The sequence below is a fragment of the Hemicordylus capensis genome, chromosome 1 (assembly GCF_027244095.1).
Source record: "Hemicordylus capensis ecotype Gifberg chromosome 1, rHemCap1.1.pri, whole genome shotgun sequence".
Lineage (NCBI taxonomy): Eukaryota > Metazoa > Chordata > Lepidosauria > Squamata > Cordylidae > Hemicordylus > Hemicordylus capensis.
In genome coordinates this window covers 22,253,976-22,267,206 of record NC_069657.1, presented here as the reverse complement: position 1 = coordinate 22,267,206, position 13,231 = coordinate 22,253,976, and the positions used below count along the sequence as shown (strand labels likewise).

Below are 13,231 nucleotides of genomic sequence, written 5' to 3'. Positions count from 1 at the left end.
GCAGCTATCTGCCGGGAGTGCATTCCATAGGCCAGGAGCAGCTACAGAAAAGGCCCGGTTCCGAGTCGCCACCAGACGTACCGGTGGTAACTGGAGGCGGACCTCTCCAGATGAGCTCAATGGGCGATGGGGATCATACTGAAGAAGGCGCTCTCTAAGGTAGCCTGGACCCAAGCTGTTCAGAGCTTTAAAGGTAATAACCAGCACTTTGTATTTCACCCAGAAACATTAGATTAGTAATTAGTGGATACTGTTTTGATGGTTCTTAATAGTTTTAACATTGTCTTAAATTTTAAATTGTTGTAATGCTTTAACCTTTTTATTTGTTGTTTTTATTGTATTGTTGTAAACCGCACCAAAACTTGCATTTCGTCGGTAAAAAAATATGTCAAATGAATGAATGAATGAATGAATTACGGATGTGCATAAAACCGGTTTGCCTGGTTTGGTTCGAATTTGAACTGGGTATGAACCTAGGTGACCAGATTTGACTTAAAAAAAACCAAATTCTGGCTTATGGCCCATTTGACCCACGAGTATACCCCTTAGGTTCTGGCAACTCTGGTACGAACCAGGAGGTGGTGGTTCGGTTTTGGTTTTGCTCAAACCCCGTTCTGGTTCAGTACGAATTTGAACTGGTTCGAACCAGTTAGAACTTCCAAAAGTGGGTGGGGTGGTAGCTGGCACCCAGGGGTACCTACCACCCAAACCCCAAAGCAATCGGACACTCGTACGGTTTTTTAAAATGAATGTTTGCAATTTATTTATATTTTTTCTCATAGGGCATAATGGTACTCAAACCAGCCCATTATTCTCTATTGTGGATCACCCAGGGGTGCCAACAACCACCCAAACCCTGAAGCATTTGGACACCCCTATTATTTTTTATGAATATTTGAAATATTTTAAATTATTTTTCTCATAGGGTATAATGGGACACGAACCAGCCCATATCCCTTATTGTGGAGCACATAGGGGCACAAAAGTGGGGTGCGTGGTAGGTACCCAGGGGTGCCTACCACCCACAAAACCCCAAGGCAATCGGACAATCCTCTGATTATTGGTGGATTTTAAAAGTACTTTTGAATTCCTCATAGGGAATGATGAGGATTGCAGCAAATGTATAGCTTCACGCTGGGGGGAAAGGGGTGTACTAGAGTAGAGTGTGGTGGGCGGTAGTTCCCAAGGCGGGCAAGGAAGCTATCAGAATTATTTGAAAAGAATTGGGCAAAGGGCTGATTTTTAAGTGGTTTTTGAAGTTTACGTGTCTTTAAGGTTTTTCTCCATAAAGAAGCATGGAAGCAGGCGCATAACAATGATAGGGCAAGGGGAGACAGTTGTCTGGGGGCCCCACTGCCTGGAGGGGCACCCCAGGGGCACCTCATGTGACTCCCCATTGCCCCCTGCCCAGCCCCATAGCCTCTCAGCCACTTGCCCTCTTCGCGTCTTTCCTGCTTGTTCTGCTGGCCCGCAATCGAAGCAGCAGGCGAGCTGCAAAGAGCTCCTTTTCTCCCGCCTCTCAGCTGATCGGCGGGTGGGCGGGGCTTCCACGGAGGGCTCCGTGTAGGCCGCAGTGAAGCCTGAACTCGAGTAGGGCCCAAGCAAGCCAGGAAGGAGGAGGCAGCCAGAGTGTTCTCTGCAGCAGAAGACCCCTTGCTGCCCTGCTTAACCCAGACCAGCATTTGCCAGGTAGAGTGTGAACTCCTTTTTGTGGTTACCTTTCCCGCCCCCCCCCCCCATATATAGGGATCTGCTTGCCATAGGGCTTGGATATGGGGGGGGGAGGGACCGAGAAGTCTCTGAATATTTATTTTGAAACAGCTTGGAAAATTTGTTGACTTAAAAAAAACTATCTAAAAAGTCCTATAAGTGGCTTGTTTCATGGCAGAAAATTGCAAAAACTTCTGGAACAGTATTTTATTAATTTTATTTATTCATTCATTCATTCATTTATAATGCACTTATGTTCAAGTTGTTTTGCAACCCAGAAGGTGTGAGTGAGAACTGTGAAGCATGTGTGGTGCTTTTATTTTATTTTTCTTGTGTGTGAACTGCTCCCCAATAACTTGCAGGGACTTCAGGGTAAATCTGGCCAACATGTGAATGCAGCACCTCCATTCCAGAGGAGATGTGTCTTAAAGGGCTTTAAAAGCCTCCTGTGAAAAACCTCCTGCAATCAAACTTGACTGAATTTGTTCAGAATTCTGGGAAAACAAACATAGGCTCACCCTGCATGGTTGAAAGTCTCCTTTGCTAATCTGCAGCGAGGGGCCCATTTTAATAATTCATCTTTCTAGTGTGTTCTAGGCATTAAAAGTAATACAAATGTATAGTACTCAATGTATATCACTATATATTGTGACGTGTGTGTGTGTATTCAGTGAAATGTATTTGCAGGCAGCATACTTATTTTGGAATATCAGACTTAAATCCTTGGGGGCCTGGGGTGTGCAGAGGCCCTGGACTTTGGGGGGGGGGGCATTTTAAAATCTTGTCTCTGGGCCCACTCCAACCTTGCTACGCCCCTGCATGGAAGTGTCTGCAAATGTATAGCTTCACGTCGGGGGCAAAGGGGTGGCCTAGAGCAGAGTGTTGTGGGTGGTAGTGCCCAAGGGGGGCAAGGAAGCTACCAGAATTATTTGAAAGGAATTGGGCAAAGTGATGATTTTAAAGTGATTTTTGAAGTTTATGTGTCTTTAAGGTTAGCAATGAGAGTGGATTCATGGTTTGTCATTGAAAATCTTATATGCTACCCAAGAATCTACACTCAGAACATTTCAGAAACAACAAAACCCAGTACTCCATGGGTTAGCAACCCATGGGGGTGGTTGGCACCCTCGGTGTACTACACCACCACTCACTCTGGGCCACCCCAGCACCCCACAAGTGGCTTTAAGGTTTTTCTCCATAGGGAGGAATGGGGGTTTCAGTAGCCCCATAACTGCACTTGGGGGGTGCTGGGGTGGCCCAGAGCGAGGGTGCCAACCACCCATGGGTTAGCAACCCATGGGGTAGTGGATTTTGTTGTTTCTGAAGTGTTCTGAGTGTAGAATCTTTGGTAGCATATAAGGTTTTCAATGACAAACCATGAATCCACTCTCATTGCTAACCTTAAAGACACATAAACTTCAAAAATCACTTAAAAATCAGCAAACGAATGTCCGTTTGCTTTGGGGTTTGGGTGGTAGGTACCCCTGGGTGCCAGCTACCACCCCACCCACTTTTGGAGGTTCTAACTGGTTCAAATCAGTTTGAACCAATTCAAATTCGAACCTGCAGCTCGAACCTGATGGCACATGCAGTTGCACAAGAGTACGGCCATTATTTACAATGGCCATACTGTCACACAATTCCTTTGGTGACATTTTTGCACTTGCACAAAAGTGCACTTGCACAACTACACAAACATTACATTGCAACATGCACATAATGTTGTGCAGTATGTTGGCCACTATGTTTTGCTGTTGGTTCTCAAGTATCACAGCAAACTGTTCTCAGACTTGAATGTGTGCAGATTCCTTAAATTAAAGAAATCAAACCCACCCCGCCGCCATTTTCACCACCATTTGTTTTCTTTGTCTTGTTGTGCATTTGTTTTAGAAATGGAGTGTCACATTGATACATTTCTCTAGTGCAATTATAAAACAGCAGATGGTATTTTAAAACAGAACAGCATTGCACAGCATGTCTGTGTTTGATTTTCAACGAACTTGTTGGCAGTTTTCTAACATGCCAAAATCTTACCTCAGAGGAAAGATAATCTATTTAGTTTAGTGGTTTATCTATTGCTCCCCATGGTACTCCATTTCAATAGTTTTCACCAATTTGCAACGAAGCCCAGGCTGCCTGGAATCTCTGAATGAGGGGTAGATGTTATTGTTGCTATTGTTTTGGATTAACGACTCTAGGCCTTTGAATGCCAGGAAAGATGGACAATGGAGCGTCTCTCTCAAACTTGATGAATGCAGTTGACCATGCCCTTGCTCCATGAAACAAAAATATAAAAATTCATTGGCTGACAACTAGAGTAACAAAGTGGAAAGGTGAAAGTGTGCTTTAGGAGTAGGGTAATTTTTGTCAATCTCCCCTTCCTTCTGAAGTCCACTGTGATCTGGTTCACACAGTTAAAAGTAATACTCAGTAGTTGCGAATCCAGGATTCCCAGTGGGTGTGTGCTCCCATGGAGCATGTTGTGTTAGAAGCAAAAAAAAAAAAAAAAAACCCACCCCACAACCCTCCAGATCCCAGGTTGGCCGCACACTAACCGACATTTAACCAGCTTCAGCAGTCTGACTTCAAATCGTAATTACCTAAGTCAGTACAATGTCAGGTTGGTGCACTGCCAGCCTGGGACCGAGAGGTTTCTTTGCTTCCCATGTGACACGCTCTGCAGGAGCAAGTGCCTGCCAGGAATCCCAGGTTTTAGGTTACTGGGCATTGCTTTTAATCAGGTAAACCAGCCCAAACATATGTCCCTGAGGGCTGTGTGACCCTCAGGGACATATTGAGGAGGGCTTTGTTAGTTTGGGTGTCAGTCATTGACTTCTGCTTAATTGCAGAAGTGTAGCAAAGGCTGCATATTTCTCCAGTTATTTATACATGTTCATTGCTCCTGGATTGCAACATCTAATGCTGACCTTTATGAATGAATCTTTTGTCACAGATATAATTTTTGTTTCATCAGACATCACTAAGAACTTAAGAACAGCCCTGCTGGATCAGGCTCAAGGCCTATCTAGCCCAGCATCCTGTTTCACACAGTGGCCCACCAGATGCCTCTGGGGAGCCCACAGGGAAGAGGTATGTGCATGCCCTCTCTCTTTCTGTTACTCCCCTGCAACTGGTTTTGAGAGGCACCGTGCCTCTGAGGCTGGAGGTGGCCTATAGTCACTAGACTAATAGACACAGACCTGTCCATGAATTTGTCTAAGCCCCTTTTATAGCCACCCAAGCTAGTGGCCATCACCACATCCCATGGCAAAGAATTCCATATATTAATTATGTGCTTCATTAACTGGCCCAATTCAGCCTCAGCACAGCATCCCAGTGTCTGTTGCTGGTACCATATGGTTGTGTGTGTGTTTTAACTGTGAGTGTTTTGGGGACAGAGAACCATCTTCTCATTATTTATTTTCTACGTAAAGTGCTTTGAGAGCTTTTTGTTGAAAAGTGGTATATTAATAATAAAGAATAGTCATAACAACAACACAGTAGTTGTTCCCTGGTTTCCCTGATGTGGGCCTCCTTGTCTCACCTCTCCAGTTGCTGCAGCCAGGTATGCTTTTTCCACATAAACAGTTTGTGCGTTTGGCAGAGAATATTAAAGTACTGAGTAAATCGATGATAAGAGATTTGTGTGTGCAATATTTATCCGAATATGGACTGGTGCCTGGCATATCTATGGGTCCTCCTCTTCCAGATTATAAATGTTCTGAATCTTCCACCATGAGATATCCACCCCCAACTCCTTACAGTTTTGGGATGGGGATTCTTTCTTCCTGTTTAATTGGAAATCTTATGTCTGTGATTATGATAGTGTGAGAAGACATACTTGTCATCGCTCTTCATTTTCTGGGTGCCAGAGTAGAAACGTCTCTCTCTTTCTGTCTGCCCTCGGTCACAGTGGTTGCACTCTATTTACTCTTTGTTTTACGTTGTGAATTGCAATTGTCGCCTCGCCATCTGAGTTTATTTACTCTGACTGGTTGAATCCCTCTGGTTGAATGTCTGACCTGGGGGGCATGGCATGTGACCCACTCTTTTTTCCCTTAGCTTGAAAAAGAATGGATTTACGCCTAAGTTATTTGTCTGGGCATCTTGTAAACTCTGGTTTTTAAAGTTTAGTTTAGCATTTTTCTGCTGCTGATAAAGAGGTGTCCAGCATGGACATTTTTTGCTTTTGCTGGTTGGATGCCATTGTTTCAGAGCTATGTTAACTACTTGGAATTCCAGGGACATTGCAACGTGGGACTGGATTATGGGGTTACTAGAAGCCCACAACCAAAGGATTCAACCAAGTGAATTCAAGTCAATATTGTCAAATGCATCACCCCCCTTGTCATTTTTGGTCGTTGTCATCCCCCACTCCCCTGGTTTGCTAGATTACCATGTGTCATGCTCTGCCTGTTGTGTGGCCCTAAATTTCGCTGCCCCATGTGGCAGTCTGCTGCGCTGCAGACAGACTACTAGGCTTCTAATGTCCCAGGCAAGTCCCTTGGGGTCACTCATTGGCCTTCCCCTGTGAAGGTGAAGTGTACTGTTGAGTCGGTGTCGACTCCTGGTGCCCACCGAGCCCTGTGGTTTTCTTTGGTAGAATACGGGAGGGGTTTACCATTGCCTCCTCCCACGCAGTATGAGATGAAGCCTTTCAGCATCTTCCTGTATTGCTGATGCCCAATACAGGTGTTTCCCCCCATAGTCTGGGAAACATACCAGCGGGGGTTCGAACCAGCAACCTCTGGCTTGCTACTCAAGTCATTTCCCCGCTGTGCCATTAGGTGGCTTCTCCTGTAGTAGGAAATATGAAAGGTTTCCTGGTTGAGGTAGGCCTTGCCTCAGTATCAAGGTCTGTTTGTGCAGTCTTGTTCCTGCCTACTCTTTCGTTTGACGTTTGGTGTGTTCCAGGCTTCTGTCTGACCCACTGGCTCTGGTGACAACTTGGCTTGATTTCTGACATGTTACAGGTTCTCAGATTCTGACTTGACTGGCTCCAGTCCTGACTGTCTACTTGGTTGGCATGACCCTGGTGTGTTCCTGATTCTCCCAGTCCTGGCTTTGGACTTGTGCCCCCAGTGACCGCTTCCTGACACGATGCTGCAGTGTCAGTAGTAGAACGCACAACTGGCATACTTCTTGCTAGGGCCTAGATCACGGCTGCACAAGCCCCTCCAACTGTTGTTGGACTACAACTCCCATCATCCTCAGCCATAGTATCCAGTGATCAGGGATAATGGGAGGTGTAGTCCAACCATACATGGAGGGCTTATTTTGTGCAGCCATGGCCTAGACTCTAGAACTAGCTAGCAGCCACTCCCTTTAGCTACCCTGGCCTCTTCACCAGCCTTCCTCAACAGTCTTACCTCTTTCCCATACCCTACAAAAGCCCCTTCCTGATTAGCTCCTTTTTGCTTTAAGCCACTGTCTTCTCTATCTTTTCCCTCAAGCCCTCTATCCTATTCTTCCTCCAGGTTCCTCTTTCTCAATCCATCCCCTATTCTTCACCCGTCCTTCAACCTCCTGGCTTCTGGGCTTCCTGTCCCTTTGCCTCTCTATATTGTTACACCTCTTCTCATTCCTCAACCTACCTTGATGTGAGGCTTTCATCCCAGCCAAAAAGACAATGTTCTCTTCCCTCACATAAATTGCAAAGGAAGTGGTTTAGTTCGCCAAGCATTCTGTGCCAACACATAGTTCAGCCAATCAGAGCCAGAGGTTTCACTCACTGTCACAAGCATAATACAATGTAAATAGTATTTTCAAATATCTGCTAAGTGGAACTTCCATTCATGCAATGTATTGTTAGCAACATTAGATTATACAAGCACTGAGACAATGCAGACTCCTTTCTTAGCTAATGCAGCCTGCCAATATACCATGTCATTTTTGCATATCGCTGTACTAGATCCTGGCATCTTGCCCAGTTGGACGACTCTCTTCCATTGGGGCAAAGGTATAAAATCACTGAGTTTCATGAACAAGAGTTGCCTTTATTTTATTTTTTTAATGTTTTAATTGCAAACCCAAGCCTTATCATTTTGTACATTCTACTCCACTGAAGTAGCCAAAGAGTATGTTGGTTCCTATGCAGAGAACTTTAGATGGCGGTTGGCTTACTCTGCCCTTTAGTTGAACCAAGCTTGGATTTACACTCAGCTACATTTATCTGCAAATTTCTGCTAGCATGTTTCCCAGACTATGGGAAAAACCTATATTGGGCAGCAGCGATATAGGAAGATGCTGAAAGGCATCATCTCATACTGAGTGGAAGGAGGCAATGGTAAACCCTTCCTGTATTCTACCAAAGAAAACCACAGAGCTCTGTGGGCACCAGGAGTCGAAACTGACTTGACGGCACACTTTAATTTACTTTGCATTTATCTGGAATAAATCAATTAAACACATAGTAGCTGCCATATACTGAGTCAGACCATTGGTCTATCTAGCTCAGTATTGTCTTCACAGACTTGCAACGGCTTCTCCAAGGCTGCAGGCAGGAATTTCTCTCAGCCCTATCTTAGAGATGCCAGGGAGGGAACTTGGAACCTTCTGCTCTTCCCAGAGCAGCTCCATCCCTTAAGGGGAATATCTTACAGTGCTCACACTTCTAGTCTCCCTTCCATATGCAACCAGGGTGGGCCCTGCTTATCTAAGGGGACAAGTCATGCTTGCTACCACAAGACCAGCTCTCCTCTCTGGAGAGGAGAGGAGAGGAGAGGAGAGGAGAGGAGACACATATGCATATACATATTCATGCACACACACAGAGCAATCCCCCCTCCCCCGGCCAAGAAGTGTTCATGGCTCCTCTATGGGTCTGAAGCCTTTCTATTAATAGTAGGGAAATGGCTTGCCGTTTGCAAGCATATTAACGTCTTATGTCGCTGTGACACAGTTGTTTCCCTAGCTCTCATAACCCTGCTGTCCAATGGGAGAGCATTTCTGCATTTTCCGGGGGTTTCGGATTTTTTAGTAGTCTGGGCAAGGTCTGCAAGCTACCTGCGAAAATTGCATTTTTCTTAGGGATGTGCGTTTCATTTCGGATACAAAATGTTTTGTGTACAAAACAGGCCATTTCGGCTGTTTTGTAGCCAAAACAAAACACCCAATGCTCAAAACAGAAAATTTTGTTGCCAAAACAAAACGTCCCTGTTTCGGATACAAAACATTTTGTTGTTTAGGCTGTTTTGGAACTCCATATTGCAATCGCAAAAAGTCTTTCTCCTTCAGTCTCCATTTTGAGTTTTGTCATCTGTTTGAATTTCAAGCCCATCCAGCTCGCAGATTGGCCAGCAAAAGCATGAGCTGATCTGCTGACAATTGCCTCCTTATTCCTTTTAAGCAAATTTAAGGGCAAATTTTACCTTCATTGGCTAGTGGGGCAGTGTGCATTTACCCTCATTGGCCAGTGGGGCAGTGTGCATTTCATTGTTGTTGTTTCACACTGTTGTGTGTAGATCAATTGCATTTTGGGCAGGGGGGGATGTGGATGTGCATGACCCTTGGAAACCTGCTTGATTTTTTCCAAAGCTCTGCTGTTGTTAATGTGTGATGTTGATGTTATTTGGGGTGGATTTGGGGCAGAAAGGGGGCTTTGGAGGCAGAAGAGTGGGTCAGGTGGTAGTGCCCCAATGGGTGCCTGCTGCCATCCAAATTCCAAAGGAATTGGGAAAAGGGCTGATTTTTAAAGAATTTCTGAAGTTGACATGTCTTTGGGGCAGATTCGGGGCAGAAAGAGGGCCTAGGGGCAGAACAGTGGGTTGGGTGGCAGTGCCCCAAGGGGTGCCTGCCACAACCCAGATTCCAAAGGAATAGGGCAAAGGGCTAATTTCTTAGGAATTGTTGAAGTTTATGCTTCTTTAAGGTTTTTTTCGCCCTAGGGAATAATGGAGGTTTCAGCAGACCCATAACTCCACCTGGGGGGCACTGGGGTGGCCAGTAGCAAGTGGTGGTGTAGTGCACATAGGGTGCCAACCACCCCCATGGGTTGCTAACCCATGGGGTGCTGGGTTCTGTTGTTTCTGAGGTGTTCTGAGTGTAGATTCTCTGGTAGCATATGAGATTTTCAACAACAAACCATGAATCCACTCTCATTTGCTACCAGAGAATCTGAATCTACACTCAAAACATCTCCGAAACAACAGAACCCAGTACCCCATGGGTTAGCAACCCATGGGGGTGGTTGGCACCCTATGTGCTCTACACCACCACCACTCACTCTGGGCCACCCTGGTGCCCTCCAAGTGCAGTTATGGGGCAGGAATTATGGAGGTCCATCATTCCCTATGGGGAAGAACTTTACAGATGTGCAAACTCCATTACATCTTTAAAAATCAGCCCTCTGCCCAATTCCTTTGAAATAAGTCTGGCAGCTTCCTTGCTCCTACTGGACACTACCACCCACCATACTCTGCTCTGGGCCACCCCTTTCCCCCCAACATGAAGCTATACTTTTGCTGAAACCTCCATTCTTCCCTATGCGAAAAATCCTATACTTCAAAAATTCACCCAAAATCAGCCCTTTGCCCAATTCCTCTGAAATTTGGGTGGTAATTTCCACCCATTGGGAACTACCACCCCCACCCACTAGTTCCCCCCGGGGCCATTTTTTAAAATCCAAAAACTTCAGATTTGGATTTTGCAATTTCGAACAAAGAACAAAATTGGGGTGTTTTGGATTGGCTGATTTCGAACAAAGAACAAAATGGGGGTGTTTCAGATTCGGGCCAAAAACAAAACAGAAAACAAAACAAAACGGACAACTCTAATTTTTCTCTATTTTGTGGTTTGGTCTGGGAATTTCATGTCAACCAGTCAATCAGTAAGGCCCAAACAGCTTTATATTATAGATAATGTGTAGGAGATAGAGGTGAATCCATGAGGGTGCTTCCTCCATGGAACCAGCTTCCTATGTTAGCAAGGAAGACTGGGCAGATCAGGCTGGGCAAGAAAGCCGATCTGACGTGTGGTACGAAGAACTGAACCCAGCCTGGCATGGTCTGTGGACAGTAAATTGCCCAAGCAGCAGCTGGTGACTCCAAGGTGAATGGCACGCAAAGAGCACATTGGATCATGAAATGGGGCTTCTTATAATCCAAAACATATCCTGGGGGCACATCCCAATGGTCTGTTTTTGTTGCATAGGTGTGTTGGGTGGAACTGGCAAGGATTCCATGGTTGCTGATCTTTCTTCCTGCATGCAACAATGTGGGAATTTCCAAGGCATGCCAAAGCTTTTGTCATGAAAACAGAGTGCACATACATGAGAAGAGGAAATCTGCATAGACAGAAGGTCCAATAATCCAATCAGTACTTTTAATGGGTGCATCTCTTAGGTCTTTTATCACTGACTCAAACTCTTTTGTGAAGGGGGAGAAAGCACTTATCTTAACCTTATCTGTGTTCTTCCTGCTGAGTTAATTGGCACATTAGCTCGCTGCTATCTTTTGCGAAAGGAAGGGAAGGTGAGGCAGTTCACCCTGAGGGCAGAGTGACCTTGACTGGAAGTTCATCTGCTTTTAGTTAACTTCTGGGGTCTACTTAGGGTATCCCAGCATACGGAGGGCGTGCATCTGCTCCCCTTTCCAATTTGCTTGTTAGGAGCCAAATCTAGAGGCCACTGGCCCACTGTCAACTAAGTGACCTGTCCCATAAACGGAGAGCTCATGATGCTGTCAGGTTCCTGAGCATGTCAAGAGTGAGATATCCAAGCCTGGAGACTTAAATACAAATGAAGGGGCTCCTGGGAGCTGTCAGAAAAGCATTGCTAGCAACTACCGTGCCATTTTGCCACGGGCCCATACTTGTTTTCTGTATTTTCCATACCTTCTTCATTCTTTCTACCTTAATCTAGTTATTGCACAAATAGCATCTTTACAATCAAGCCCATGGTTATTTACTGTTTATTGACCTAACCACAAAACAATTGTAGATTTCAAAGTGAGTATCGCAGCCACCCTTCTGCCCCAGAAACGTTGGCTTCTGTGCTGAGCAAGACTAAGCCCAGTTGTGCAAGACAAGCAGTTGGTGTGAGGAGGGAAACGGCCTCCATTTGGCTCAAACAGCTGGACCACGCATGTTGACCCAGTGCAAGCCAGCTAAAGTGGTGGTGCACCTACCCTGAGTTCCTTGCTTTCCTAAAGAAGCCAGAGAGAGCAAAAACCAGGGCTCTGAGACAGAGGACTGTCCCTGGCAAACAGCACAGCCACTCCCTAAGAGACGATTCAAGCCCAACGTCAATTCAGATCCTTGGCTTGGGTGTAACAGAGCCCTTTTGTCTTTGCATCCTTCTGGGTGAAGGCCACCCCACCCACACATCTCTTCCAGACCCTGGGCTAGAAGATTTCATTTGTACTCTGAACTTTCCTGCCTTTGTAGGCCAATTGGGAAACCTTATTGGAAAAACCCTAAAAGCACTCTCAGGTTCAGACTACCTGGGTGCATTTTCCAGATGTGGAAGAACAGCAGTCACTTTTCCTCCTTGCTGGCCTGGATCCCACCTGGTTAGGTGCTCTATTATTGTACTCAGAAAGGCTCAGACAGTTGATGCTATGTTGAATTGTCCTCCCTAGTTCCCAATCAGTCCCCTCCCACTCCTCCTTGTCTCCTGACACATATTTTATTTTATTTTTTATTATTTAATATACTGCCCATCCTAAAGTGATCAGAGCTGTTTACATTAAAATTAAAAAAACACACATAATAGAACAATTAAATTAAAAAAAAAATTCAAACCAGATTAATACTCTTTAAAATTAAAACTAGATATCAGTAAAACTACTAGGAGGCTATTCTCACGATGGAGAGAAACTGGGCTGTGCTCCCTTAGCCTGGTTTCTCTCCATCATGAGAACCACCGGCTAGCCCGCCTAAGAACCCCTCCCCTAAAACGAGGTTAGCGGAGCACTCGCTCCACTAACCCTGTTTTATTGATCATGTGCTGCCATGGCGCTTTTCGGCACCATGATGACACACGAGTAGACCCCCGATTGGGAGGCTACAACTAGCCTCCCGGCCTCAAGGGTCTCCCCAGAATCCTGGGACCTTTGGGGGCCAGGCAGCCCCCAATCCCTGCCGCCCCTACCAGCTCCGTGACTGAGCTAGTAGTTGTGTGGGACGGCTCCCTGCTCATCCGCTAAGCCCGCTCTCCCTGCAGAACCCAGATAGGTATTATTAGGTATTATTAAAAGCCAGGCTAAAAAGATGGGGCTTGAAGGCTCTCCTGAATGCTTTCCAGACCTCATGGGAGGAAATGGTGTAAAATCTAATGGCAAGCCCTAACTTTTTGAAGCCAGTTAGAGGGCCATCAGATTATACACCACTTCCTCCTGCACGGAGGCTTTGAGGGGAGAGGAGGGGGTGGGTGTTATGATGGCTTTCCTTCCCCTCCTCCCCCCCACCCAGTAAATTTGAATTTGCACACCAGGCTCTTGCAAAAAAGAATATTAATGGCTATTTTGTTTTTAGTACTGCTGGTACCACTGGCATTGTTGAGCAGGAGCAAGAAACAGAGCAC

General features: G+C 45.6%; 1 protein-coding gene across 2 annotated transcripts in view; it reads left to right on the top strand.

The window, feature by feature from the left end:
- The first annotated feature begins 1,587 nt into the window (after positions 1-1,587).
- TRAF3 (TNF receptor associated factor 3) overlaps positions 1,588-13,231 on the top strand; it is a 159,551-nt gene continuing 147,907 nt past the window's right edge. Inside the window, exons 1-2 of one of the 2 annotated variants that reach the window (XM_053263050.1) lie at positions 1,588-1,689; positions 4,664-4,800. The gene's annotated coding sequence lies outside the window, so the exon portion shown is untranslated. The remainder of the gene's footprint in view (positions 1,690-4,663; positions 4,801-13,231) is intronic. The other variant, XM_053263069.1, reaches the window with a different exon arrangement.